Below are 11864 nucleotides of genomic sequence, written 5' to 3'. Positions count from 1 at the left end.
AATGATCACTCTGAAATTATAGAGGTTGGCCGAATATTCCCCTAAAATTATTTAATTTTACCGAAAGAGAATTATTAGACAGATCAAGTGTGTCTACTTTTTGTGTTGTTTTGTAACAATCAATTTGGAAACTCTCCACTCAAGTTAACGTCTGAGAGATCAACATACTCCTAGTGATGTTAATGGAAGAGGAATTTATAAGAGGAGAAGAGAGAGTAATTACCCTTGATCAAGAAAGGTATCATTAAGTCTAGAATATGACAGTCAATGGCAGGAAAATTAACAAGCGTGTAATTCATGGCCAAAGATTTTAAATCCTTGAAATTTATATAACCTAAAAATTAACATTGAACAAAAAATAAATCAACAATGCCACTTTGATCACATAATCGATGAAACTTAGGATATATAATCAACACCTGTTTATTTTACTATTAAATTACTATTTTTTCTGTATTATTTGAATAAGGGAATTGATTTGGTGAAACTCTAACTATAATCGATGAAAATCAGGATATAATCAATACATATTCATTTTATTTTTAAATTAATACTTTTCTATTATTATTTCAAGAAGGGAATTGGTCTCAAAAAATCTTACTGTAATATATGTAACTTAAACTTTTTTTTTTCTGAAATAAAAATTAACTTTTAAGAAGGCTTCATACATGGAGAGGCGACCAGTTCATTAATGTCAATTCTTTCAAGTTGATGAAATTGTACAACTTTATTTAATCAGAAGGTGCAACAACTTTAGATTTAACACATCTTCTTCTTTGAGCCTATTAAAACTTTTAAATTCTGTCCACATGCCCACCCTATAAGATCCACAAAAGTAGCAGATAAAATGGAAGAAGTATGCTAAGGGGCTGTTTGATTTTAGTTGTGGCTTACACCAAAAATGCCCCGATCAGATGTTAATTAAACAAATGTACTTTTACTCAGTTTATTATTTATTTTTACATAGATATATATATATATATATTTTTTTTTTTTTTTTCTTTTTCAACGTAGAAAAGAGAATTAGGGGACAGATCAAGTGTGTCTGATTTTGCGTTGCTTTCTAGCAATCAACTTGGAAACTTTCCACTTAAGTTAACGTGTGAGAGCTGATGGAAGAGGAATTTGGAAAATGTGCCAACAAGTTCGTGACCTGGCAATGAAATATATAGAAGTTATATAATTAGAATTTGGGGGACCAAAAATTGTGACTCTAATTTTGCATATATTTGATTATTTCAACACTTGATTGGTTCTGAATGGTCCAAGAATGGCCAAGTGACAATGAGACTTGGAAGTGATAGTTTGAAAAAGTGCGATCTTCAATTGATATTAGATAAATGACAGTAGATGAGGATATATTTCCAGTAAGTTTATGGTGAGAGACATATCAAACTTGAAGTAAGAAGTCATATTTTCCAAGCACCAAAGACAATTTATTGTACCCGGAACATAATTATGGTCAATAAAAGAAAAAACTCTTGCAGATGCATCAACTGATTGGGTTGAAAAAATAATTCATCCTTTAGCTAATAACAATTAATGAACGCATAAAATCTTATATCTTTTAACATAAACATTAAATATTAATTTTATTAATAGTCACAACCTTAGGCGGACATAATTTGGTCACGAAAACAATAAAGTTATCCGTTCTTAAAGACTATTAACTATAACAAGAAATCCATCAATATAATTTTTATAAGAGGAGAAGAGAGACTAAGTACCCTTCAACAAGAAATGTACTATTAAGTTTAGAATATGATAGTCAATGGCGGAAAAATTAACATGCACGTAATTTATGACTAAATATTCTAAATCTTTGAAAAATTTAATAAGTCGTTTCAGTAAAATATGGATCATCTTTCACATATTTTAGAAATCTTATCATTTTTTTCCTTTTTCATTAAATTATGTTTTGGTCCACATGGCCGAAAATTAAATTCCACGCGTTTTGCATTTAGTGGAATTCTATGTATTTTTTTATTTTACAAACTTTAGTTGGCGGAGTCAACGGGGCTAGAAATTCATTGAAGGGCCCCGAGAATCAAAGTTGCTTACTCAATTATTATTTGTAAAGTTGTAGACTTGTATGGCATCTACCGGAGTCCACACGTTGTATTGTTTTTTTACTGTCAATTTCATTGTTGGTCGTGTCCAACACGCTCAAGAATCCAATTCTGCATAAACACATAAACATAAAGACTTAAAACAGAGTTTAAGTAATTAATAATTTAACTGGAAACAAATTAAAAAGGAGAATTTAATTATTGAATTCCACAATGTGCTATTGAAAATTAAAAAAAAAAATTGTCGTCACCTCAGTCAATTAGATAATCACTACAAATCAGCAGCTATGGACAGAAACTTGCAATTAGATAATATGTAGTTACGAGTTTGATTTCAAATTCCCTGTATTGGAGTTCAATAAATATTAAGCACTAAAATCAAAGCGTAACCGTTTTTTAAAGGAAAAGAGATTTATTGAGTGCACTTAGTTTTAACTCAGTTAAATATCATAAAAATTAATAGATTGATTTACATAATGATTTTAAACCATATGTTAATTGAAGAAGATTGTCTGCAACAAAATAGTAACTGGAAGTCATCCATATTTTAACAAGATAAAACCACCAATGGCGCCAATAATAATTCACATACAGATCAATAATGCTTCCTAACATCACAATTACATAAGATGATTTAAAAGTGATATGGAAACTCTCCATATCAATTAATTTATCATCTTTTTCAGTGCTAGTTGAATCTTCCGGCACAGTTACAGGTGATAAATTACCATCAAAAGATTCTTAAATCTGGGGGCTGGCAAGTTGCAATAGTAGACCAGCATCTCTCAGAACGTATTTAATTTCTGAAAAAGATTCTTAAATTTGGGGGCTTGCAATAGTAGAACAACGATTTGTCATTTGATAATCTATTATTATCAACATTAGACCACGTCGTATCTGATCCTGGAAAAGTACTCGGACTGTGCATTGTTAATAAACTGTTATTATTACCAGCCGATCCTGAGTCAATTAGGTAATCAGAATTAGTCCACCCGTTTTCATTCATTGGAGGGTATGTTAATCTTTTCCATTGTTTCAGGGCAAGTCGCATCATAACCCAAAGAGCAGTGGACATATTCAATATCGCTGCAGTAAACATCTCCATCCCCACGCGAAGGGTGATTTCCTGTGTGGGTTGTGATTTCAAATTCTTCACTATCAAGATCTTATTTACCCAATTTCAATATTTGTTAACGATTATTGTATTTAGTTTTTACTCGATTAAAACTCATAATTGATCAGTCAAGATCATTCAGTTAAATTTAAACACTTTCATGCTGCTATGAAAGCATCATTGCTGATGTAACAAAATGCTTAATAATATGTTAACATCATAAAATCTACCTTGATAGGGTTCTTCGCCATCTACCTTGATAGGGTTCTTCGCCACATTCAAGAAGAAACTTCCCTCTTTCAGCACATCACATCTGGTTAATTCTTCAATTTCCTGTACTTGAGAAGGGAAAAAGCATATGCATAAACAGCTTCAAATGAGGAAACTTCAACTATGGAGGCTACAATGATGAATAAATCGGTGGCATTCGCTTCGTGATCTTTCTTCTCGAACTCTGCAAGATTGGCAACAACTTTGTTCAAACAAACACTATCTTTCGTTTCTCGTAAAACCTCAACAACTTCAGCCATCTCAGTACATCCTGTAATATTTAACGTAGCTGAAGCCTCTTTTCCTAATGAAGTTATGCTCTGACCTACTTCAATATTCAATGTACCTTTAGCTAAAGATCAATGATGACATGTAATGTTGCATCTTGTTGATCAGTACAGGAGTGGATTTTTGCAGATTAGCAACCAGCCACTCATAATCCGACAATGTAGCTTCAGATAATGGCTCCAAAAACTCACATCTGGCCATAATTTCAGTCGGGTACTCCAGCAATTAAGTTAGTATCCAGACTTGGTTTACCCTTAAAAAGTTCTTCAGGCAACTTAACCAGAGTACTCTCAAGGGCAGAGGGAGATGCGCTCGGGATAACCTCTTGCTTGAAAGGCAATGCTCTCGCTGTTTGCAAGCAGAATTCTATCCATTGATGGATTAATGGAAATGCACCTCTGACTCACCGTCCAATTTGTTTTGTTTCAAGTCTTGAGGCAGCAGGGATTGCCTATAAAGAGAATACGAACTTATTAGTCACATTATCATGTTTACTGATCACTAATATGAAGGAGATAACAATGTGAATATTGAAGTAGAATGGCAGGCATGGGTATACCCAAAGATCAGCCCATAAGCTAGCACCAGACTTGGGAACAACAACTGCAACATTAGACATACGTTTGACAGCAGGAAGAACATCACTACTCCACCCAACAGCAATCCATACATCTCCAATTCCAAATGCCTTCAGATAGTGTGTACTGTCAAACAGTCGAACCTATGTAAAACCCAATAAACGCAGATATTCTAATATTGTTACCGGTATCGACAAAGATATTAGCATCTAAAACAAATTATTATATAAGATAAACAATGGGGAGGAGCATGGGCATTCCACATATTGTTAGACATCTTGAAGCCCTCATAATAGGATTGATCAAATGTTAGGTAACCTAAAAGATGCAACAACTATTTTTCATATTACATGTGCCCTTAACTCAAACTGAACAAGGTAGACAATTTCAATAACTAGAACTTATAGATGATTCTACTAGAATACTATGCACAGTAGATTTATAACATTTATAAATCAAAACCCATCATCGTTCACCAGAAAGACTCTTGAGTTGCACAAACCAATTTCTACGCCATACCAGAACTTTGTTGAACTTTCCTGGATCCACCTGATTGGACCTACTATCCCCCTTCATTACAGCTAATAACCACATAATTTAATTTTTTTGAAATTGGCATGCTAGACAAATTTGGTCAATTACAAACCTATTTCTGCCTAAAAATGCATCCATCAAAGGACACTGACTTCTTGTTGTCACTTCATTTTGTTAGTCTCTATTGCCCGCGTATTCACATCAAGGAAACGAACCAAATGGCGTCAATTTACCCACACCACATTATTATGGGTTTTCATTGTTTTTGGGTTTTTGTTAATTTTATGAGACAGAATCTCACATCCCTTGCCATTTCTTCAGAAAAGCCTTTATTGCATCCATCTCAGGAGAGAACACCAACATATGTATTAATATGTATGGAAAGGAAAAGAAGCAACATATGCATTCATATGTATGAAAAGGAGAAGAAAACAATAACATATGCATTCATATGTATGAAGTAGCAGACTTTTACAAACAAAATCAGTTGTCAGGCAATAACATGCGATGACCAGATATCATTTCTTTGAGAGTACCTGGTTTGCCAGTAATGCCAGATTCTGCTGAACAGCTATCTTCCCACCAGCAACTTGCGAATCAATATCGTTTGAATTGAATGATGCTCCCATATACTTCAAAACTAAACCAATAACCTCTCAGGGAGAATTAACCATTGAAATTCGTCCTGCGAGCTCAGGCTGCCACAGATCTTTCCAGTCCTACAATCCATTTTCATTAATCATGTTATTGTGCATAGAATGAAACAAATTTCTCATTATATTTTCCAGTGTGAACAAATTGTGCAATGACCAGAGCATGTCAAAATATATAACAACTCTGCAGCCTAATCCTTCCTGTTCCAAGCAGGCACATGTTTAAAATGAGGAAAAAAGAGCCATCAAATGCCCCAAAAAAACCACCATTTGGCAGTTCATTTCAGAAAACAACTTCAAACAAGATCTTACAAATTGATGACCAAATAAACTTCGCCTCATCATTTCTACATGTCACAATGAACAACATTTAAACATCAATAAACAGGAACAAACCAGTTTTATTATGTTTTTGGAACATACTGATAGTCTCACTAAGATGATGAGGAACTGTAAATCACTTGACTAAAGATGTTACTTTTTATTGTTAGAGCTTGGTCAGTATTTATTTGTGTGGGTGAAATTTTTATTTTAATTATTAGAAGCAGATATCCAGTGGGGATTAAATAAAGGTTGAGAGATATCTCGGTATAAAAAAGGGAAAAAAGAATGAAGATCCCCTGTCCTTATTCATTTAAATTTGGACCATTTTTGAGACAAAACTTGACTACATAATAATAAACTACTGAACTGTTTTCTCCCCATATTCTTTATTTTGAGATACCTTCTCCAAGGTAACCCACGTATCAAAGCATACTTCATACATTGGAAAAATTCTCCATCATTACAAATGATAATTTGAATTGTGAGACATGAGACACACTGTGTATTTGTTTTACCAAACTCAAGTTAATTGGCTACGCTAAACGACATTGACAATGTTCAGTGACAATATTCAGATCAAGATTCTGTAACGTTTTCCGTCAAACTGAAAATATGAAAAAATAATGATCAACCTACAAAAGGGGTTAGTAGTTAGACCAATTGCTCAATCTTAGGCAAGAAAAATTTAGTGCTACCGACCGTCTGTCCCATTTTGAAGTGCTCATGTCGCATTGCGACGTCAGTTAGCATGTTTCAGTGGCATTGACCAAATTTATTAATTGCATCAAGCAGGAGGTTAACTGCACTGTACTAGGATCCTGGATGATATCTACCATGTGGCCTCAGAAATCGGAAGATACTTCCACCTTCATAACTTCCTAGACATTTTAAAGGATATTTTAATTGGCAGTCAATAGCTTCTCATGGTTATAGTATCTTGAGTTCTAATATTAACCCTGACTTATGAGCTAGCATGCCCAGGGAGACAATATTTAATTTTTCTAGTTCACATCCTAGCAACTCACTTATTAAGTGCCATCACTACATGCTACAGTGGCATAGCTTGTCATTGCTCTGAGTGTACATTTGACTACAACGACAAAGTTTAATGAGCCATTTGTAGAAGATAATATCATTGAGTTTATAGACTGTTTCAGGGATACAATTATTACCCATCAATAAGATGCTTCTAAAGATATTATCATCAAAAATATTGAAGAGAAAGGCAGTCTTGATTTTGTTTGATATAAAACTAAATGAGTTTAAAGACAATTATTACCTCAATCGGAGCCAAATTATGCTTTCGAAATTTACTTTTCTTGTAGGCTATCACCATTGTGCCCCACCTGTATGGTGCCGCCCATATTTCACATCGAGGATCAATTTCTCCTGCATCATTCTGCATAGATATACCTGAGACTTCGTTAGTGCAAATAAAAGCAAATAAACAAATAAATAAAACGACTAAAAAGGGTAATACAGATAGAGAACAAATTACATTACCAAATTTCAATGTAAGACAATAAAAATTATCGGGCCAAAGATAAAGATGTTACCTTCCATTTGTGACTTAAGCATTTGAACCAATCTTGGTCTTCAGCTCCAGCCATTGGCTCAATCAATCTCTCTTTAATGGCAAAACTAAGCCATGAATCACCAACACTAACCAAATCAGCAGCCATATAAGAAGCTGAATTAGCCTTGACTTTGTTAAAGGGCACAGATAAATTGTTAAAGATCCCACCAATGCTAGCACACAAATTCATCTGAAACTTCAATCACTTTCCTTGACTTCGCATAAAATCCTTAACCCAAGATTGAGGCACTGAATTCTGAAGAGAAACAACTCTCAAAGGCACGGTCAATGAGTACGTTTTCGATTTCCAATTCTCAAATTCTTGTTTCAATTTCTCATCCTCTTTTTGTTCTCTGTCTTGATAAGGCAATTGGTCTTGTCGGTTGACAGCTGGAGTGAGAGGGAGCTTCGTGGGACCAGCCGAGCATATACGGGCTCCGAATCTGAGAAAGAGTAGGATGGAAGCAGAAGCGAGTTGAAGAGGGAGCTTGTAATGGAGACAGAGGTTGTCGGTCATTGTGAGCCGTTGATCAATGTGGGACCGGGATAATCTGATGGCCTTAATTGAGCACTGTTTATCGGAGACACGGAGACGGGGCGTAGGGTATGATAGTCGAGAAGGGGAATCTGAACAGTTAAGGTCTGGCAAATACTGTTTATAGATAAAAATTGTATAAGATAAAAATTGTGGGGGAAGCAGGGGCATTCTACATGTTGTTAGACATCTTAAAGCCCTCCCTATAGGATTGATCAAATATTAGCTAACCTACAATATTCGACAACTATTTTTCATATTACATGCGTCCTTAACTCAAACTGGACAAATAGACAATTTCAATAACTTGAATTTATAGATGATTCTACTAGAATACTATGCATGGCAGATTTATAACATTTTTAAATGAAAACTCGTCATTTAGAAGAAAAAGCCTTTATTGCATCCATCTCAGAAAAGAACACCAACATATGCATTCATATTTATGGAAAGAAGAAGACAACACTAACATATGCATTCATATGTATGAAAAGGCACACTTTACAAACAAAATCAGCCGTCAGGCAATAATATGCATTGACCAGCTATCGTTTCTTTAAGAGTACCTGGTTTCCCAGTAATGCCAGATTCTGCTGAACAGCAATCCTCCCAGCAGCAACTTGCTAATTAATGTCGTTTGAATTGTATGATGCTCCCATATACTTCAAAACTGTACCAATAACCTCTCTGGGAGAATTAACCATTGAAATCCTTCCTGCAAGCTTGGGCTGCCACAGATCTTTCCAGTCCTTAAACCCATTTTCATTAATCATGTTATGCTGCATAGAATGCAGATCTCTCAAAAAGCATCGACAAATATCTCATTCTAATTTCCAATTTGAACATATTGTGTAATGACCAGAGCATGTCAACATATATAACAACTCTGAAGCCTATTCCTTCCCATACCAAGCAGGCACATGCTTAAAATGAGGAGAAAAGAGCCATCAAATGCGTCCAAAGAAAAAAAAAAAAAAACTATCATTTGGCAGTTCATTTCAGAAAACAACTTCAAACAAGATCTCACTAATTGATGACCAAAGAAACTTCACGTCATTGTTTCTACATTTCACAATGAGCAGCGTTTAAACATCAATAAACAGGATCTAACAAGATTTATTATGTTTTTGGATCATACTGATAGACTCACAAGAAGATGATAAGGAACTCTAAATTACTTGTAAATTACTTCACTAAAGATGTTACTTTTTCTTGTGAAAGCTTGGTCAGAATTTATTTGAGTGGATGAAATTTTTATTTTAGTTATCAGAAGCAGATCTCCAGTGAGCAACATATAAAGGTTGAGAGATATGTGGGTATAAAAAGGGAAAGAGGAATGAAGATTCCCTGTCCTTATTCACATAAATTTTGACCATGTTAGAGATACAGCTCGACGACAGAATTATAAACTACTGAACTGTTTCTTCCCATTAACTCCCCATATTCTTCATTTTAAGATATCTTCTCCAAGCTAACCCACATATCGAAGCTTGCTTCATGCATTAGAAAAATTCTCCATCATGGTGAGACATGAGAGACACACCGTGTGTTTGTTATATCAAACTCAAGTTAGTTGGTAAACGAAATTGACACTGTTCAGTGACATTATGCAGATCAAGATTATGTAATTTTTTGGGTCAAAATCGACATAATTAGAACATAATAATCAACCTACAATAGGAGATAGTAGTTAGAACAATTGCTCAATCTTAGGCAAGAAGAATTCAGTGCTACTAATCGTCTATCCCATTTTAAGGTGCTCAAGTCGCAATCTGACGTCAGTTAGCAAGTTTCAGTTACATTGACCAAATTTATTAATTGTTTGACATTAGCATCAAGCAGGAGGCTAACTGCACTTTAATAGGATCCTGGATGATGTCTACTATATGGCCTTAGAAATTGGGAGACACCTCCACCTTCATAACTCCCTAGACATTTTAATGGATATTTTAATCGGCGGTCAATAGCTTCTCATGGTTATAGTATCTCAAGCTCTAATATTAACCGACTTACAAGCTAGCATACCCAGGGAGACAATGTTTAATTTTTCTAGTTCATATCCTAGCAACTCACTCATTAAGTGCCATCACTACATGCTACAGTGGCATAGCTTCTCGTTGTTCTCAGTGTACATTTAACTACATCTAAGAAGTTTAATGAACCATTTGCAGAAGATAATATCCTTGAGTTTATAGACTCTTTAAGGGGTACCACGATTACCTGTCAATGAGATGCTTCTAAAGATATTATCATCAAAACTATTGAAGAAAAAGGCAGTCTTGATTTTGTTTGATATAAAACTAAATGAGCTTAAAGACAATTTACTTTTATCTCGAGGATCAATTTCTCCTGCAAATAAAAGCAAACAAACAAATAAATGAAATGACTACAAAGGGAACACAGATGGAGAACAAATTACATTACCAAACTTCAATTCTCAAGAAAAGTAATTGCCCTCAAAGGCACGGTCAATGCGGACGTTTTCGATTTCCAATTCTCAAATTCTTGTTTCAATTTCCCATCCTCTTCTTGTTCTGTGCCTTGATTAAGCAATTGGTCTTGTTGGGTGACAATTGGAGTGAGAGGGAGCTGTGCGGGACCGACCGACCAAATACGGACTCCGAATCCAAGAAATGGAGCAAATACGGCGGAAGCAGAAGCCAGTTGAAGAGGAAACCTGAAATGGAGATGGAGAGGCTGTCGGTCATTGTGAGCAGTTGGATTGATGTGGGTCCACTATAATCTGATGGCCTGAATTGACTACTTGTCTTTAGTGTGGACACGGGATATAATGTTAGGGTATGACAGGCGAGAAAGGGAATAAGAAGGGTTTAGCGTTGGTACAAGTAACGATAATGATGATATCGCCATAACCATTCAGAGAATAGGGGCGACCAAGTGCAGGTTAAATGAATTTTACAAAATTAAAATAATCTGCAAATGAGTTGATATGTCGATGCGGCACTCCTTATATAGGTGGTAAAATGGTAAATAACAAATTTTATAAAATGGACCGTCAAATTTGCTTGTGTTAGTAACTTCTATCACCTATGGTTTTAAGAACCCATGCAGTTAGCCTAATGATTTTCAAACAATTTTGTTTCGTAACTAGGAATTAGAATTTTAGGAGAGATTAAAAGTTAATTTACATTGTTCACTTTTTTTACTTAAAAAAAAAATATTTGACCACTAACAAAATACTATTATAACAACAATGATAGTACAATAAAATAAATGGTATTGTCTTTTTACGTGCTATGATAATGTTGTAGCATGACCAGTACCCTATTTCTTATCTTGATAGTGTTCAAATATCAGTGCTAAAAAAATAAATAAATTTACAAATTTTATAAATACAAATTTGATTTTAACTAGAGTATGTGATTTAAAAAATATAAAAATTATTTTATCTATGTCAAAATCTACTTTTAAAAAGATCAAAGTTTTAGAATACCCTTATTTATTTATTTATTTTTGTTTCATTCTTTTCCTTAACATAACTTTAAAATAATATGTTAGTTATAGTAATTTAATAATTTATTTCTTAAAAGTTCTACACTCTACTAATAAAAAATATAAGTTAAGCCTTAAACGCATTATATTACTCTAATATCTTTATCAACATATAATTAGACAAAATTCGTTGATGAAATAAGTGGTGAGTGAATGTTTAGACAGTGAAATATTCCAAGTGGCAAACTTTAGACATCGAAATTTTCTTCTTTTGCCTAGCTCTTAAAACAAAGTAGAGAGCTGGAGTTAAAAATATTTACTTTCTACTAGAGACAAGTAGTCAATAGTTCTGTTGACACATAACTTTACGATTAATATTTCTTACTTTCAGTAGATACATTTCAGGATGATCACTGTCTTTTCTAAGGGCTTGTAATAGTATAGTAGCCCTGATTTCCAATCTTAGTGTT

The 11864-nt window shown here is 34.2% G+C and overlaps 1 pseudogene; it reads right to left on the bottom strand.

Annotated features, from left to right (window-relative positions):
- Positions 1-3255: 3255 nt before the first annotated feature.
- On the bottom strand, positions 3256-10865 carry LOC112097727 (annotated as a pseudogene).
- Positions 10866-11864: the final 999 nt, after the last annotated feature.

The sequence above is a fragment of the Citrus clementina genome, unplaced genomic scaffold (assembly GCF_000493195.1).
Source record: "Citrus clementina cultivar Clemenules unplaced genomic scaffold, Citrus_clementina_v1.0 scaffold_5, whole genome shotgun sequence".
NCBI classification, from domain to species: domain Eukaryota; kingdom Viridiplantae; phylum Streptophyta; class Magnoliopsida; order Sapindales; family Rutaceae; genus Citrus; species Citrus x clementina.
The sequence above is the reverse complement of the archived record's forward strand: the minus strand, read 5'-3'. Positions and strand labels throughout refer to the sequence as shown.